Source organism: Cotesia glomerata, linkage group LG4 (genome assembly GCF_020080835.1).
Source record: "Cotesia glomerata isolate CgM1 linkage group LG4, MPM_Cglom_v2.3, whole genome shotgun sequence".
NCBI lineage: Eukaryota > Metazoa > Arthropoda > Insecta > Hymenoptera > Braconidae > Cotesia > Cotesia glomerata.
In genome coordinates this window covers 20,497,877-20,517,519 of record NC_058161.1, presented here as the reverse complement: position 1 = coordinate 20,517,519, position 19,643 = coordinate 20,497,877, and the positions used below count along the sequence as shown (strand labels likewise).

The following is a 19,643-nucleotide window of genomic DNA, read 5'->3' as shown; positions in this document are numbered from 1 at the left end:
TTAATTTTCATTAATTAAAAAATGACCTTGTATCTTATGAACTATTGACATTTTTTAAGATATAAGCACACCATGACATTACACTCATCGAGACCTTTTATTTGAGTACCCACATCAATTTTTTATATCTTTATATATATTATATATATGTATATATATATATATATATATATATCAAAAATGCAAGTGGGTGCTCAAATGAAAGCTCTTGATGAATGTAACATCGGGATGAATTTATATCTTTAAAAACGTCAATATTTAAAAAAGTACAGTGCAATTTAACAAAAATTATTATTTAATGAAGCAAAATTTTATTTATTTACAGTCTACAAGTCACGGCAGTCACATAGTGACTGCAAGGTTGCTAGTTTTTTATTATTTAATAAATCATTTCTTAATATATAATAAGTATTTTTAATTGTTAATAAATATATATTAAGATTGAACATATATTTATTGAAATTTAATAAATCTATATTGAAAATATTTATTCAATATAAAGAAGTGACTTATTTTATCTTAATAAATCTTTTTAATTAATAAAAAATACATTTTGCTCTTGAAAATATTTTTTTTAAATTATTAATTAAAACATAAAATAAATTTTTTACTCTCAACCCTAAAGACTAAATTCCAGAATTTAATTAATCGGGATTTACGATATTATTTAAGGAGGTTGGGCCTTTCAATAAATAATAAAAAATAAATAATTAAATTCGAGGGTTAAAAACTAGCTCGGAGCCAGATAAGAAGAGCCTCTTAGGATTACCGAAGAATTGTTTATACCGATACAAGTATTATAAACATTATATGTATTACCGTCGACTATGATTGTTATTATTGAGGGCATTATATATGTTATATGTTTAAAGCGTACACGCATTCTTGTTCAGCGAAAGCGATAGACCGTGACTCGGACAAGAGGCGGGCAAACTGCTTATTAAGTTAGTCCCGGTATGGGTACATATAGGACGAGAATGGGGACGAGCCTGGAACCTGCAACCTAAGAATTACGATTCCTTGGCAACGTCCCCTTTACGAGCAGCTCCAGGTTTAAGTAATAACAGTCAGACACTTGATATCATGTCACATATATGCAAGAGGATCTCCATTGTACATGCGTACACGGGCATTAAGATAATACTAATATCGGGTCTGCACTCCCAGCTTTAAAATACACTCTCAGTCTCTGTCTCATTTTCACTTAAAAAACGCAATATTATGTTATGTTACATACATCGAGATTTTATTACAAGATAGCCCGCCCATTGAGACATTAAACCGTGACATTTACATTCTCAAGAACTGATACTTTATCGGTAAGTAGTTACACCATTAACCATCATCCCATCCCTAATGTCTTAATATAATAAAAAAAAACTAGCAACCTTGTGAACTATAAATAAATAAAATTTTGCTTTATTAAATAATGACTTTTGTTAAATTGCACTGTACTTTCTCAAATATTGACTTATTTAATAATATAAGCTCATCCCGATGTTACACTCATCAAGAGCTTTCATTTGAGTGCCCAAATGCATTTTTGATATATTTTTCATAAATGGGTGATTCTGTGTAAGGATGTTTTTTGCTGTCCCAGACATTTTTTTATTAGAAAAATTGTTATTTTGTTACTAAAAACAATTGATTACCAAAGTAAAAAAATATTTCTATTTGGAGCATTGAAAACTAAAATGAAATAAATTTTGGTTTTTTTGCTATAAATTGGTAAACCACCGAAATAACAGTCCCCTGGGCTTTCCCATTCCCAAAATTAAAACTTTAAGATTAAATTTTAAGTTATTCGTCCATAATATATAATTTGGTCCATAATGTTTATAAACATAATTAGTTAACTAACAATCTTCTTCAATAAAAAATACCGAAAATTAATTTGTTTCATTAAATTCATTAAACCAAAGTTTGTCCCAGGCATTTTAAGAACAGTCCCCTGCCAGAAGTTCAAAGCCAAAAAAAAAATCCAGCGTGTTATTTTACCTTTCGTAAGATTTATAAGGATCTAACCTAGCCTTGAGTTAATAACCATAGGGCTGTTAGCGCTTTATCGGCATTTTATTTAGTGTCAAAGCACCGTTTGTGCTGGAAATATGTGTCTGGGCCGCTTCAAAACTCAGTCCCCTGGCAACAATTTTTATTTATAATTTATTTATAAAATTCGATCTATAAGTGTTAATATTATTCTAATTAATGTAAACATTGATTGAGAACTTGAAAAGTTGAATGCATTGAAATAGTTTGCTTGATTTTTCTCAATTTGATAAAAAAAAAGCAGACTCCTGGCAAACAGTCCTCTGTGATGTTATATGGCAAAAGATACACAAATATTAAAAAAGCAAAAATTAAATCGGCTGTTTATTTATTATGATTAAGCTGATAGTTTTGAAGCTCTTATTAATTTTTTCTTTAATAAAATCAAAAATAATTTGGTCGGAAAATTTTGTACAAATTTAATAAGTACATATATAATACATATTTTAAAGATACAAGCTCATCCCGATGTTATACTCATTAAGAGCTTTCATTTGAATACCCACATGCATCTTGATATATTTTTCATACATAATATATATAAATATATGAAAAATTGATGTGGGTACTCAAATGCAAGGTCTCGATGAGTGTAACATCGAAGTGAGCTTATATCTTTAAAAATGTCAATATTTCACATAATACAAGGTCATTTTTTCATTATGTAACATATATAATATATATTTTAAAGATATAAGCTCATCCCGATGTTACACTCATCAAGAGCTTTCATTTGAATACCCACATGCATTTTTGATATATTTTTCATATATACATATATATAATATATATAAATATATGAAAAATTGATATGGGTACTCAAATGAAAGGCCTCGATGAGTGTAACATCGGGATTAGCTTATATCTTTAAAAATGTCAATAGTTCAAAAGATACAAGGTCATTTCTTAATTATGTAGCTAGAGATAGCGCATTTTTGAATGCAGCCTAAATACTTCACCTGAAGACAAAATTTTTCTTATTCTCTTAATAACATAGATTATTACTTTCATTTTTAATTTCAATTAACATTTCAGTTTCATTTTCAATTCGAACTTTTATTACCCTCATTCCGACGCGGCTGATTAATTTTCACCCTGTTTTTTTTTTTTTTTTTTCGATTAATATCCTAGTAATTGAAGAAATTCTCTGTAATTAGTAATTAAGCTGATCAACACAAGTTTTTAAAAAAATTTAGCTTTAATAACAAAAGTTAAAAAATTATGAAAAAATTGTGAATCTCAGGCCTGAGAAGAGGGTAGAAAAAAAAATGCCCTAAAACGTTAAATAAAAAAGTGACTTCCTTTCACCGACATTTGAAGCTGACAAATTTAAACAGCGGACTTTAAATCCGAGTTTATCGTTATCCTCTTTCTTTAAGCTTCGGGGTCCCTCAGTATCCTCAGAAGAAGAACCTACAATCGGGTCCGGCGTCCCTCTTAAGCTCAAGATAAAAAAAAAAATAGGGTAAAAATGTCTGAAGAGCCGACGAAGATAAATTACATAATATCGGCGAGTGGAATAAGAGCTTCACTTGAGAATAAAAAGGATACCTCTGATAGAATACAAGTGGAAAAGTGTCGATGGGTCACGTGTCCAAGATTGAGAATCGGACACCCCAATATCCCGGTTATTTTATACATATATTTATTAACTCCTCCTATTTTAATTTATTTTATTTAATTAAATTAAATCCTCGCTTCAGATAAATTCTTACTGCACTTATTTGATTCCTTTTATTTCAATCAGTCGTTAATACTTAAACGTCACACCTCCCGTCCTTGAGTTGTCACGCTCGCGCTGATTGATATTGTTCTCAGGAATTTAATTAACTGTACAACTCTGCATAAGCTTGGTCATTTATTTTATGAAATTTTATAAAATTAATTAATGTTTACTTTATTTATTTTTTTATTTTTTTATAGAATATAATAAATTAGTATTTCGATCTGATAGAGCTATTTTATTTTTTATTTCTTGTTAAGTAATACACTATTGATCTTACACGTAATACACCCGTAAAAAAGTAAATAGTTTTGGGTGTTATAATTTAGCCATAGAATGTCAGTAGCATAATATTAGATCGCGTTGGAAACTCTATACTGTACATAAAGTCAATACGTGACTCGCAATCCTGATGAACTTGCTAGTCGTGGATTAACTAGCCTTTATATTGTTGATACTCTATACTACCGCTGGGAAATCCCAATATATTTCATTTATTATTATTATTATTTTTTGGTCGTAAAATATTAGTTTAATTCGTTGGTTTTTAGCAGGAATAATAATAATAATATTTTGTAAAATTTTATTATTATTAAGAGAATAAGAAAAATTTTGCTTCCAGGATATTCATATGATAAAATCGGTTTATTTAGTGAAATTTAGTGTCATTGCAAAGGTCTTGATTTGAATTTGTGCCTTTTCAAGGTTTCATATCATTTTTACCTATGGTAAATTTATTGTAATAAGTATTTAAGCCACATTCGAAAATGCTCTATTTCTAGATACATAATTAAGAAATGACCTTGTATCTTGAGAACTATCGACATTTTTAAAGATATAAGTTCATCTTGATGTTACACTCATCGAAACCTTTCATTTAAGTACCCACATTAATTTTCGATATATTTATATATATATATATATATGTGTATATATGAAAAATATATCGAAAACGCATGTGGGTACTCAAATGAAAGCTCTTGATGAGTTAAACATCGGGACGAGCTTATATCTTTAAAATCGTCAATATTTAAGAAATTAAATTGCAATTTAATAAAAATCATTATTTATTAAAGCAAAATTTTATTTATTAATACATAGTTCACAAGTCACGGCAGCTACATAGCGGTTGCTAGTTTGCTAGTTTATTATTATTATTATTATTATTATTATTATTATTATTATTATTATTATTATTATGTTATTAAATGCTCAGGGGGGTTGTCCCCGAAGTCCGACTCTCCGAGGGCCCAGCCTGAGCTCCATCCATTATTATTATTATTATTATTATTATTATTATTATTATCATTAACATTTTTTATTTTCACTCTTAGAGTCATTCGAAATTTTTTTATTTTTCAGATCAAAATATGTTTGCAAAGTGATTGAAAAAAAAAATTTTATTGTCACTTGATATAATTTAATAACATAATCGAAATTAAAGCTATCCTGTGTTATCAATCTTTTAGTAGAGAGTTTACGAAACTTAAAAAGTTGTTAATATTTCAATAGTCTTTTAGCTGCTTTTTTACTCATATTTATTTTACGAAAGTGAACAATATATTTATATATATGTCAGTATATTACTGGAAGTGAAAAAGTACCGGCGATCTGTTATACTTGCCAAAGTGCTCTACAAAATAACCTATCTTTTTTCTTTTTTTATCTTCATACATACATAGAAACCATAGAAGATATATATCAATGGAAGTAAGAGGGAATAAAAGTATTATAGTCGGTTTTCGGTAGCAGTGACGTTCCTTGGAATTTGTTACGCGAGGGAATTTTCCACTTTACCAGTGACGAAAGGTCGAGGCGTGATGTAAACCCAAACTTAAATGGTACAGGCTTACGCTTACTATTTTCACACATCATGTTAAAGAATATTGTTAAACTAAGGAATTCTTGTTATTTTATGTAAGAGACTTCACAAGTAATACCCAAGGTAGTACCGCATGAATGCTAACTCAAAGACTGACGAGCGTCTATTGACAACCAATAAACTCAGACAGTTATAAATTTATAACCTCACAAGTCTACGTGCTGGAAAAATAATGTCAAGTATTCATATTACAGGTTACAACTGTTCCCATATATTGGGAAACTTTTTTTGGACATACTTCACTCTCAAAGTGATTTTTCACCCTCATTTATTTTTTAATTTTTCAGAATAAAATTAATAATCTATATTATTAAGAAAATAAGAAAAATTTTGTCTCCAGGATATTCATATGATAAAATCGGTTTTTTTTTTTTTTTGTGAAATTTAGTGTCATTACAAAGGTCTTGACTTGAATTTGTGCCTTTTCAAGGTTTCATTTCGATCTCACCAATAGTCAATTTATTATGATAAGTATTTAGGCTGCATTCGGAAATTCTCTATCTCTAGATACATAATTAAGAAATGACTTTGTATCTTGTGAAATATTGACATTTTTAAAGATATAAGCTCATCCTGATGTTACGCTCATCGAGACCTTTCATTTGAGAACCCACATCAATTTTTCATATATTTTATATATTTCATATATTTATATATATATATATATATATTATATATATATTATATTATTATATTATTATATGTATTATATATATATATATATTAGGGTGGCCCAAAAGAACCGACTATTTTTTTTTTTTTGAGTCTCGAGTGAAAAAATCTTATTTTTTGATGTTTTAAGAGCTCTCTCCAAAAGACAGCTTAAAAAAAAATTTTTAAGAGGTCACTCCAAATTTTTAAAATTTCAAAAATCGAACTTTTTTTTTTTTAATTTTTTTTTCTCGTTACGGTATAATTTTATAGACTAAAAAAAAATAAGTTTCTGAAAATACCAATTCAAAATTTAAAATTTGAAAGGTTGCTCATAATTTATTTCAATTTATTAGTGCATTAGTTTAGATTTTTTCGAGCGATCTTTTACAATTCGAATTAGAATTCCATGCATTTTTTTTTTATTTAGTACCATAATCGATAAAAATACAGCACGAGATAAACTAAAAATTAAGCACAATACAGAAAAAATAATTTTTTTTAATTTAATAAGTTTATTTAATAAACTTCCAAGCGTGAATTCGAATCCCAAGCTGGTCTTAGAAACCAGCTTGGTTGAGATTTGACCTTGCCGCGTAGTTTAAGATTTTTACAAACCAAAAAGACCCCAACGTACCACTCCCAACAGTTAAAGTCGGCGATATGACTAATTAAAGAAAAAAAAAAAATTATGAGCGACCTTTCAAAATTTAAATTTTGAACTGAAACTTTCAGAAACTTATTTTTTTTTGGTCTATAAAATTATACCGTAACGAAAAAAAAAATTAAAAAAAAAAAGTTCGATTTTTGAGGATTTTTGAAATTTTAAAAAATTTGGAGTGACCTCTTAAAAAATTTTTTTTAAGCTGTCTTTAGGAGAGGGCTCTTAAAACATCAAAAACTAACATTTTTTCACCCGAGACTAAAAAAAAAAAATAGTCGGTTTTTTTGAGCCACCCTAATATATTATAAATATATATAAGTATATGAACAATATATCAAAAATGCAAGTGGGTAGTCAAATAAAAGCTCTTGATGAGTATAACATCAGAATGAGCTTATATCTTTAAAATATACATTATATATATTACATAATTAAGAAATGACCTTGTATCTTATGAATTATTGACATTTTTGAAGATATAAGCTGATCTCGATGTTACACTTATCGAGACCTTTCATTTGACTACCCACATCAATTTTTCATATATTTATAGATATTATATATATATATATGTATATATGTATATATGAAAAATATATCAAAAATGCATGTAGGTACTCAAATGAAAGCTCTTGATGAGTGTAATATCAGGATGAGCTTATATCTTTAAAATATATATATATATACGTGTATACGAAAAATATATCAAAATTTATTATTTTATCAAATTAAAGAAAAAAATTGTTTTTAAAAAATTGCATTTATTCATTTTCAAAAATTTTTTTTGCCATCATTTATGTTTTTTTAATTTTTAAAAATTATTAAATATATGCTTAATTAATTATCAGTAATTAAGAAATGACCTTGTATCTTGTGAACTATTGTCATTTTTTAAGATATAAGCTCACTATGACATTATACTCATCGAGACCTTTCATTTGAGTACCCACATCAATTTTTCATATACTCGAATTTGAATTTGCGCGCGCAAGCGCGCGCCTGACTATAGCGTTTGCATATATTTTCATGCTTATGATATATTCGACCAATCACGTTACGAATAGTTTGATGCCACATACATTTCATCTCAATTTTATATTAGGATTTTATGTATTTATATATTTTATATATTTATATATATTCTATATTTATATATATGAAAAATATATTAAAAATGCAAGTGGGTACTCAAATGAAAGCTCTTAATGAGTGTAACATCAGGATGAGCTCATATTTTTAAAATATATATTATATATATGTATTTATAAAAAATATATCAAAAATGCATGTGGGTACTCAAATGAAAGCTCTTGACGAGTGTAACATCGGGATGAGCTTATATCTGTAAAACCGTTAATATTTAAGAAAGTACATTGCAATTTACCAAAATTCATAATTTAATAAATCAAAATTTTATTTATTTAGTGTTTACAAGTCACGACAGTCACAAAATGACTGCAAAGTTGCTAGTACCAGGTTGAAAAATAAAAAATGTTCCAACCGGCCGCTTATCTGGTTTACGTACCATGAAAGAGGCATAAATTCGTTATGTGTAAATAGTGTAGCGTTAGATGGCGTTGGAGCTAATTTTCCTCTCGATTGATCACTACGTGCCCGTTGTTTTAAAACCTCGTACCTCAGCCACCTTGATCGTAGAATACAGGTTTGATAACGCGTCACACCTTAAACTATCACTTAGAGCTCGGTTCTCGACCACCCGCATCGCTCCCTATCCAGGATCCAGCACCCAGCTCTAATCATTGTGTGCATTGTCCTTCTAGAGGTTCTCTGCGACTTACCAGGTTCCCTGGAGGCACGGAATATTGCCACGAGCCGGCACGTCATCAATGATCGGTCCATTAGACTTTGGTGTTTGCTGTCCGAGAGGAATTTCGCTTCTATTTCTGGGGAACCAGCATCTAGTCTGGTGCATCTAGCACAAGCTAGTGTCAATTTGCGTTTAGTTAGTCCTTTATCCTAGTGCAGACTCCGAGATCATTAAACCTTTGATTAAAACGTAACGTTGCTATGGTAATTGTTATTTTATTGTAATTAAAAAGAATTTCCGGGTTTTGTGTCTGAGCGTCAGGATGTTGCGTATTCTCATACATTCCTAGATAGTGTTACCGAGAGAGAAAGGTGAGGAGGAGGAGGAGGAGGAGGAAGAAGTACTTTATCTAATTACTCGCGGGAATTAACTTTGCGGGACTGAGGCCTGAGAATACCCACAAGAGATTGAGATTCGTACGTTCCAAGAGGTATTTGATGCTGATTAGCTGGAATTTATTATTTGGAAGGCAATTAAATCACGAATCAAGCACTTTAATATTTGAATCGTTTATTTGAGAAACCCTATAAGTCATATTTTTTTTCGAAATCGGGTTTATTGCATTTTTCGGTTCTTTGAATCTCCCCTCATACCAGCACCAAAAAAATATTAAATCCGTGTTCAAAACCTAAACAATCGGTCGATATAAATCTCGTTTAGTTGAGAAACCCTATGAGTCAGTGACTTATAGGGTTTTGTGAATAAACATTCAATTTCAAAATTCAGAAAATAAATTTCTTTTTGTTTTTTCTTTTTAAAAAAAACTTCTTCTGAGTAGAAACAATTCATTTTAATGCAAAATACTTAAATTTTAATCATTTTTGCAGTATGGGTTTGAAAAAATTAAATTAAATTATTGTTTCATTGTTTGATGTGATTTCAATGACTTTAATTTAAAAATAATTGATTATTAGATAATTATAAACTAAATTTACTGTTAAATACTTGAATTCTAATGAGTTTTACAATATTCGCTTGATGGATTAAAATTAGAAATATATTGTTTTATAGTTGACTCTGATTTAACTGATTTAAATTCTGAAATTAATAATAACCAAATAAAAATATATTATATTTACTGTTAAATACTTTGGTTTTGATAATTTTTGCAATTTTAGTTTTATAAAATTAGATTGTGATAAATTAAAATTGTTGTTTTATTGTTGACTCTCAGTTTGCTAATTTGAAATTAAAAATAGATTATTTATTATAATTTTCGTTAATTGTAGTTCCAATACATATTTTGTACTTTATTTTATAAATATAATAAATAATTGACGGAGAAAAATAAATAAATTAATGATTTTATTACTATTTTTTTCGTTTTGATGAGAAACCCCATAAGTCAATCAACTTCAAATCATTATTATGAATAGTAGTAATTAACAATTAAATTTTTTCATGATCGAATATTTTTTCGGGATACTAACATTATTATTATTCATCATTGGTTCATGATGTTCATGCAAACTGAACCAAGAAAAATATTTTTTGCTTCTCCTGAAAAATTTAGTATTTTTTTTTCACTTATGGGGTTTCTCAAATAAACGATTAATTTCATTTCGACGGTTTGTTATAAAATACTAATGAGATAATGTGTTTAGCCAAAATATTTATCACTAAATAATCAATAATTATTTAATATTTGGATTAAAGCTTACGATGAGGATTTAACTAAATAAAGGACTCCGATGACAAACGCGTGTGTGTCAAATAAAACCACGATATCATTCGCGTACCTCTTAATTAGTCCTCTCCCTAGTTGTTAGAGGTATATATATATATATATATATATATATATATATATATATATATATATATATATATATAGGGATTGTTTAAAACCGGTAGGCGTTAATAATTCGTTCAACACACTTGTCCAATTACTTGTGTAACCGCGAGGATTTAAACTCCAGCCAATTATAAAAAATATTTATAATCGTTGATAATTTAATCTTGAAAAGGACTTTATTTATTTATATTTAGATTGAAAAAAAAAAAAAATAATAACTAGCAACCTTGCAGTCACTACGTGACTGCCGTGACTTGTGTACTATGAATAAATAAAATTTTGCTTTATTAAATAATGAATTTTGTTAATTTGCACTGTACTTTCTTCAATATTGACGATTTTAAAAATATAAGCTCATCCTGATGTTACACTCATCAAGAGCTTTCATTTGGGTACCCACATGTATTTTTGATATATTTTTCATATATCCATATATATACCATATATTTTAAAGATATAAGCTCATCCCAATGTTACACTCATCAAGAGCTTTCATTTAAGTACCCACATGCTTTGATATATTTTTTATATATACATATATATATATATATATATATATATATATATATATATATATATATATATATATATATATATAAATATATGAAAAATTGATGTGGGTACTCAAATGAAAGGTCTCGATGAGTGGAACATCACCCGATAAGCTTATATCTTTAAAAATGTCAATAGTTCTCAAGATACAAGATCATTTCTTAATTATGTATCTAGAGATAAAGAATTTTCGAATGCAGCCTAAATACTTGTCATCATAAATTGACTATCGGTGAAAATGATATGAAATCTTGAAAAGGCACCAATTCAAATCAAGACCTTTGCAATGACACTAAATTTCACTAAAAAAACCGATTTTATCATATGACTATCCTGGACACAAAATTTTTCATATCCTCTTAATAATATAGATTATTAAACGGCTATTAGGCTACTAAAGCGCGAAATTTCAAAAGTTTTAAATATATTTAATCATCATAATAATTTTTTAAAAGAGTTAATTTTTTCTTAATCTGAATCTTACAAAATAGTTTAAAAAACAGTAAAGAGAAAAAAATTGGGTAATTTTCGAGAATTCCAAATAGAGTCAAATAAAACTGAAAAAAAAATTTTCCAATTTTAAAAAAATTCAAAAAAACTTTTTCGTTGCTCATTTTGCCCCTTATAGTTCAATTTTTTTTTATATTTCGCCTTTATTATGACATTGCTTGATCGATGCTGCATTATTTTTATGTTTTATGATAAAAAACATAATTATATCCGCCCTTATGGCTTTAAGAAAAATTTTCCTAAAGCCAAAGGTATACCTTTGAGATGCGCCCTTTTGGCGTTAGTAACTCAAAAATTTTATTTTTACTTGACGTTTTGTACACGGAGAAAAACATTTTGCTATAGGAACTCTATAGTAGTTAGTTAGTTGTAAAAAGTTCCAGTAGGTTAACGTATTCTTATAGTAACAATACCGTTTGGCTCCTGCAACTCTACATCGTTGAGCTCTGCACAGTAAAAAATTTTGCGTCATTGCGTCAAAAAATTATGTGTTAAAAATTTTTGTGTTAAATATTTAACACTTTTATGTGTAAATTTAACATTAATTGTGTTAAATTAACACAGAAAAATGTTAAATTAACACAAAAAAGTGTAAAATATTTAACATAAAAATTTTTAACACAAAATTTTTTGACGCAATGACGCAAAATTTTTTACTGTGTGAGAGCTAAACGTTATTTACCTCTCACAACTCTACAGGATCGTTCTGAGACTACATCAAATTTTTGGCAGTCTGCTTAGTAACTTTTTTTACGATTTAGCATTGATAATTTAATAAATAAATGCGGCAGAACGAATTTATATTACCAACAATAATTGTATATGACAAATAAGAATAGTATTATAATAGAAATAAAATAATAATAGAACTTATATTACAAATAAAAATTATTTGTAAAATAAAAATATGGTCGTCACAAAATTATCTTATTTTTTTAATTATATCAATAAATATTGGACATAAAATCACTACCGTATATGCGCAAGAAAAGATAAATAAACGAAAACAAATTTTATATTGTGTTAAATGGGGTCTTTTTAATGTATTCCGATAACTTATTACTTATCACAATATATTCAACTAATAAATTAAATTAACAGTCACTGCAAATGAACCTTGAAAAACCATAAATACAAAACTGTTCTAACGAAATTCAATTTCACAAAAAAAAAACCTATTTCCTTAAATAAATAAACTGGAAACTTAATTGTCCTCATATATTTTTAATAATAAGGTGAAAAACCCAATACCGGAACAAGACCCAATACCGGAACGATTTGAAAATTATTATTTTATATTTTATCTCGTACTCAATCGAATTATACAAACTTTTCTTTATTAGAAACCTCAATCTTTTTTTTACATAATAAAATATGAATGAAACTTTAAATTATATTGGAAATATTGAAAAAAAATGTTAATGATGTCAATAATAGTCTTACATTTCTGACTTATCAAGGTCTCTTAATGGTTTTGCTAAGAAATCACTCGATGATCTTAAGCTCATAAAAACCTAATGGAAATACTTTTCACTAAAATTTTTTTTTTATGTATTAATACAAATACTAAGAATTCGATGCAATTAATTGATAATACAAAATAGATCCTATTGTTATTTAAAATTTACTGTTCGTCTATTGGTACACCCGAAATGAGCTAATACCCAGTATCGGAACAGTCAGCCATATTGATATTATTTAGTGACATTTACGATATACTGTGTTGATTGTTTACATCAAGCACAACAACAAAAGTTTTTGTGAAATAACATTTAATACAGAAAGTAATTTTATTATAAAAATTGTTTCAAATATTCGTAAATTTTAACTTGAAGAACAAAAGCAAATTTCTGTTTTGAAATTTTCTTTTTTACATAAGTGTCGTCAAGTATAACCTCGAATCGTTTATTTTTTTTTTTTGGATTTTTAGTAAAAATTTATTTGATTTTTTAATATTAAATAATTATTGTTAGTTTCACTATGCATACATGTCTTTTGAGTTCTGAATTAACTGCTTAATTTTTTATAGTTAGTAGTAGGATGCCGAAAGTTAAGTCGAAGATAACATTTTATAAATTTAGAAAAATTCACATAAAGTATTATGATTTGTTAATTAATCATTTAATTAATCCAGCTTACGAAAAGCGGACTCTTTAGATTAAAAAAATTAGTTTTATTTATCGTTTCGGTATTGGGTTAACCATATTCCGGTATTGGGACTAGGCATTTAAGGTGTTCCGATACTGGGTCTTTTAGACTTTTTCAAAAAACATGTTTTTTTAATATTTAATTCGACAAAATTGATAAATTTAATTATTTTCGTGTAACTACATGTTTATTTTATATAATTGGATGAATTATTATTACTAATGAACCATTTGAATATTTTCTAAGTAATAAAAACCAGTCATGTACCCTTCGTCGTTCCGGTATTGGGTCTTTTACCTTATGGATGAGTAACAAAATAATTCTGTTTGTCATTTTAGAAGGTTATGAAATATGTCAGCGCACTCCACTACTGCGCAACGTAGGGCGCTCCCAACTATACCGTTTGGCTCTGAGAACAATCTCGTAGAGCTCTGAGAGCTCAACAACATTGAGTTATCAGACCTAAATAACATAATGTTACTGTAACTCTACAACGAATAGTAAACTGCGTATAGTTATGGTAACTCTACAGTTAAGTTACCAGAACGAAATTTTTTTTTCCGTGTACGATATTTGGCAAAAAAAAAATTTTTTTCCGCCCTTTTGGCGCAAAGCTCTATCTTACTGTAGGAGCACGCACTTTTGGCATTTGTCACGCGATATATTAATAAAAAAAAAAGTAAAACTTAAAATTACTCTGTTGGTTGAAAATTTTTTCTCTGTAATTTTTTTTATCAGTAAAAAATATGTCTTATTGGGATGATTATCTGGGAGGAATTGTACAATAACCGAAATAAGAAGCATGTCAGATTACCAGCAATTCAAAGTTGAGTTGATGGTGAAACGAGAAGCGAAGGAAGGTTCAGTGGAGTTTGAGTTGGAAAGATGATCCGACGGTTTCGGCGGTCGCTCGGTGGTCTCAGTAACTAGTCAGTGGTCACAGCAACCAATTTCGCGAGTCAATTACCTTGCGAACGGCTCGGAGGTAGACGTAGACATAATTGCGTGCTTCAATCGTTAAAAAGAGGTACTGTACTGAGCCAGCCAATTCAAAGACTTTTAAATATTATATATATATATATATATATATATATATATATATATATATATATCTATATATATATATATATATATATATATATATATATATATATATATAAGATAGTTATTATGGAGATTTATGAATGCGTGTGTATTATTACTTACTACTTATTGCGCTGAAAAAATTGAAAATTGAGTGTTTTCATACGCGACGTATAATTTTAATATGAGAAATAAAATATTAAATTACTTAAATAAAATCCATGGTGTTAATTTAGTACTAGCAACCTTGCAGTCACTATGTGACTGCCGTGACTTTTGAACTATAAATAAATAAAACTTTGCTTTATTAAATAATGAATTTTGTTGAATTAAACTGTTTTTTCGTAAATATTGACGTTTTTAGAGATATAAGCTCATCTTGATGTTACACTTATCAAGAGCTTTCATTTGAGTACACACATGCATTTTTCATATATATATATATATATATATATATATATATATATATATATATATATATATATATATATATATATATATATAATATGTTTAAATATATGAAAAATTGATGTGAGTACTCAAATGAAAGATCTCGATGAGTGTAATGTCATGGTGAGCTTACACTGATAGAAGGATTTGTTTATAGTTAAAAATATTTGTTAATATTTAAAAAATCATTTATTAGAGACCACTTTTTAGTCCTTAACAAATATTTCTTAGTATTTAAAAAGATTTATTAATATTTAATAAATGAATATCTGATTTATTAAATACAAACAAATCATTTTAAATACTAAGAAATATTTGTTTGATACTAAAAAATGGTCTCTAATAAATGATTTGTTAACTATTAACAAATATTTTTTTAATACAAATAAATCCTTCTATCAGTGTATATCTTTAAAAATGTCAATAGTTTACAAGATATAAGGTTATTTCTTAATTACTGATAATTAATTTAGCATATATTTAATAATTTTGAAAAATTTGTAACAAATAAATGATGGCAAAAAAAATTTTTAAAAAAGAAAAAATACAATTTTTTAAAAACAATTTTTTTTTTTAATTTAATAAAATACTCAATTCTGATATATTTTTCATATATATATATATATATATATATATATATATATATATATATAAATATATGAAAAATTGATGTGGGTACTCAAATGAAAGGTCTCGATGAGTGTAACATCGGGATGAGCTTATATCTTTAAAAAAGTCAATAGTTCACGACATACAAGATCATTTCTTAATTATGTAACATATATAATATATATTTTAAAGATATAAGCTCATCCCGATGTTACACTTATCAAGAGCTTTCATTTGAGTACCCACTTGCATTTTTGATATAATTTTCATTCATACATCTATGTAATATATATATATATATATATATATATATATATATATATATATATATATATATATATATATATATATAAATATATAAAATATATGAAAAATTGATGTGGGTACTCAAATGAAAGGTCTTGATGAGTACAATGTCAAGGTGAGCTTATATCGTTAAAAATATCAATAGTTCACAAAATACAAGGTAATTTCTTCATAAAGCCCATTTTATTATATAAATACACTGGCCTCAAAATTTTGCTTATTATCTTAATAATATAGATAAAGACAAGAATTAAAAAAAAAAAAAAAATATAATGAGGGCGTATTATTACTCAAAGTTAATATAAGTATCACGGTTACCCGGTCAGAGCTCTGGCGCTTCACTTAATTAAGTTTACCTGAAAATTTTATTGTAATAACTAGATGATAATAATAATAGTGATCGGTAATGTTTGAGCTTCTAGAGCTTCTGGGGGTTAATTAGCTGGAGTTAATTTAAATAAAAGTTAGCTCTTAAACATACACTCCTCGGAAACTATTTTCTTAATTTTTTTTTTTTTTCTAATATTAAAGCTCGCTTCAAGATGGCGACGTGAAACTTTTTAGCAAGTCCGGCGTTAACTTATGCGAGTTTTAAAGATATATCTTCTCTGGATTTACCTGCTTTGCAAACTCACATCCCAGATTCCCATTGTTTCGATCTCAGAACCCTCCTCTCAGTTTACAAAAAATAATACCATCTATTTTGCCTCGGGGTTACTATAAATAAAAATTTACTTAAGACTTTTTTTGTAATTCCATTCTCGAAACTTTCAAATCACCATTCTGGCTAAACGGTAAGAGATACAATAACATTGATAAGCACCTTTTTTAAAGAGGATAAAATTCTCTATAAAAAAAGGTTTCTTAAAATTTTTTAATATTTCTACACAGAAAGAAAAATTTCTTGACTGGAGAACAAAATTCTTGGCTCAAGAAAATTTGTCGGGTGCCTGAAGGAAGACCGAAGTTGTGTTGGCCGAAGTTAAAATTTTTCGAAAAATTCTATTCTTGGTGGAAATCATTTTTTCTTATCATAAATACTTGATACAATAAATTTTTATATTTGATCAAGATATTTAGATACTTTAGGGAAGCAGCGCCACCTACTTCAGCTGAGTCAAAAAAATTTTCTCACCTTGAGAAAATTTTTCTCGAGAATATTTGATACCCATTTTATATTATTTTACCGTGAAATTATACATATTGAATGAAAAAAAATCATGAAATATTATTTGATCTTGCCATTTAACTTGTTAATCAATGAAAATTAACTTCTATCTTTATATTTAATTTTTTGGAGCAAGAGAGAAATTTTCTAAAGACAAGAAAATTAACTTCTATCAAGAACTAAATTTTTTGGAGCTCGAGGCTGAATTTTCTCAAAACAACAAGATTTTCTTGACTTAAATAAATTTTCTTGGATCAAGATACGTATTTCTTAAAGCAAGAGAATTAATTTTTTTGGAGGAAGTGAAATTTCTTGTCGAAAAAAAATTTTTTTACTCAAGAAAATAATTAGGAAGAAAAATATTTTCTTAGCTCAAGTGAACCTTTTTTTCTGACTAAACGTTTAGAGATACAATAAAATTGATAAGAACTTTTTTCTAAAGAAGATAAAATTCTCTATATAAAAGGTTTCTTACAATTTTTTGATATTTCTAATACTACCGTAATTTGAAATTAAATGAAAACTTTTAATTAAATAGAAATATTTTTAGACTTTATTAGGGACATTCTATAGAGACTGGTGGGACATTTGACTCTGCAATTCCATCAATTATATATAATTATGAGACTGAAACTTATACCATAGTAAAATTTATCTTATAATATAGAAGAATAACTAATTAACAGCATCTCTTTGTCAAAAACCTCCATTACTTTTTAAGTTTCTCGTAATTATCATTTGACTGAGTGTGACTTGTGGGACCAAGAAAAATCCTTCTCTCTTACCAAAGGTATACTTAAAGTCCAATTTCAGTTTGACCATTAAACTTTTAAAAAATACTTCCCTCTCAATAACAAAATTTATCCTACAAACGTTCAATATTATGAAGAATTAGACTGATTACCTACGTAGAAACAATTAAAAAAATTTGTTTTTATTGTGACTGGTGGGACAGGCATTTGTAACTGATAGGACAAGTACAAAATGTCTACATAAATTTGTTTATTAAAAAGACTTTTATATTATTTCAACCTTAGAAACATTATTGTTTATATATTTAACTATAAATTATTTAGGATAATTAGAAAAAAACTAATTAAAAAACACAAATAAAGGATTTAGCATGCTGACAACACGATCTTGATAAACGTAGGTGTTAATTAATAACGAACATGAACAAAATTTTTTCTTAAAACTATAATAATAAATATGTTAGTTAATAACAAACATAAAATGAATTTGTTCTTAAAACTATTAAAACAACATTTGACCCGGATACAAGTTAGTACGGCTGAAAAGTTACTAGGAGAAAAAAATCGATTTTCTTATTGATTAAAAAAAATTTTCTTTACAAATTAGTAAAATATAAACTTTTAATAATAAATTAGGACTAAATTAGAATGAATTGAAGAAATTTTCAAATTTTAGTCATTTTTCCATCCGTTTGTTTTTATTTTATTCTGACTAAACGATTAGAGATACAATAAAATTGATAAGGATTTTTTTTTATGGGTGATTCTGTGTAAGGATGTTTTTTGCTGTCCCAGGCATTTTTTTATTAGAAAAATTGTTATTTTGTTACTGACAAAAATTTATTATAAAAGTAAAAAAACATTTCTATTTGGAGCAATGAAAACTAAAATGAAATAAATTTTGGTTTTTTGACTATAAATTGGTAAACCACCGAAATAACAGTCCCCTGGGCTATCCCACTCCCAAAATTAAAACTTTAAGATTAAATTTTAAGTTATTCGTCCATAATATATAATTTGGTCCATAATGTTTATAAACTTAATTAGTTAACTAACAATCTTCTTCAATGAAAAGTACCGAAAATTAATTTGTTTCATTAAAATCATTAAACCAAATTTTGTCCCAGGCATTTTAAGAACAGTCCCCTGCCAGAAGTTCGAAGTCAAAAAAAAAAAATCCAGCGTGTTATTTTACCTTTTGTAAGGTTTATAAGGACCTAACTAGCCTTGAGTTAATAACCATAGGGCTGTTAGCGCTTTATCGGCATTTTATTTAGTGTCAAAGCCCCGTTTGTGCTGGAAATATGTGTCTGGGTCACTTCAAAACTCAGTCCCCTGGCAACTATTTTTATTTATAATTTATTTATAAAATTCGATCAATAAGTCTTAATATTATTCTAATTAATGTAAACATTCATTGAGAACTTGAAAAGTTGAATGCATTGAAATAGTTTGCTTGATTTTTCTCAATTTGAT

At 27.2% G+C, this 19,643-nt stretch overlaps 2 protein-coding genes across 4 annotated transcripts in view; one reads left to right on the top strand and one right to left on the bottom strand.

Annotated features, from left to right (window-relative positions):
* The window catches only part of LOC123263825, a 300,526-nt gene that overhangs the window by 249,457 nt on the left and 31,426 nt on the right, over window positions 1–19,643 (bottom strand). The gene's annotated exons all lie outside the window — the stretch shown is intronic.
* LOC123263828 (autophagy-related protein 16-1) overlaps window positions 1–19,643 on the top strand; it is a 289,529-nt gene that overhangs the window by 269,145 nt on the left and 741 nt on the right. The gene's annotated exons all lie outside the window — the stretch shown is intronic.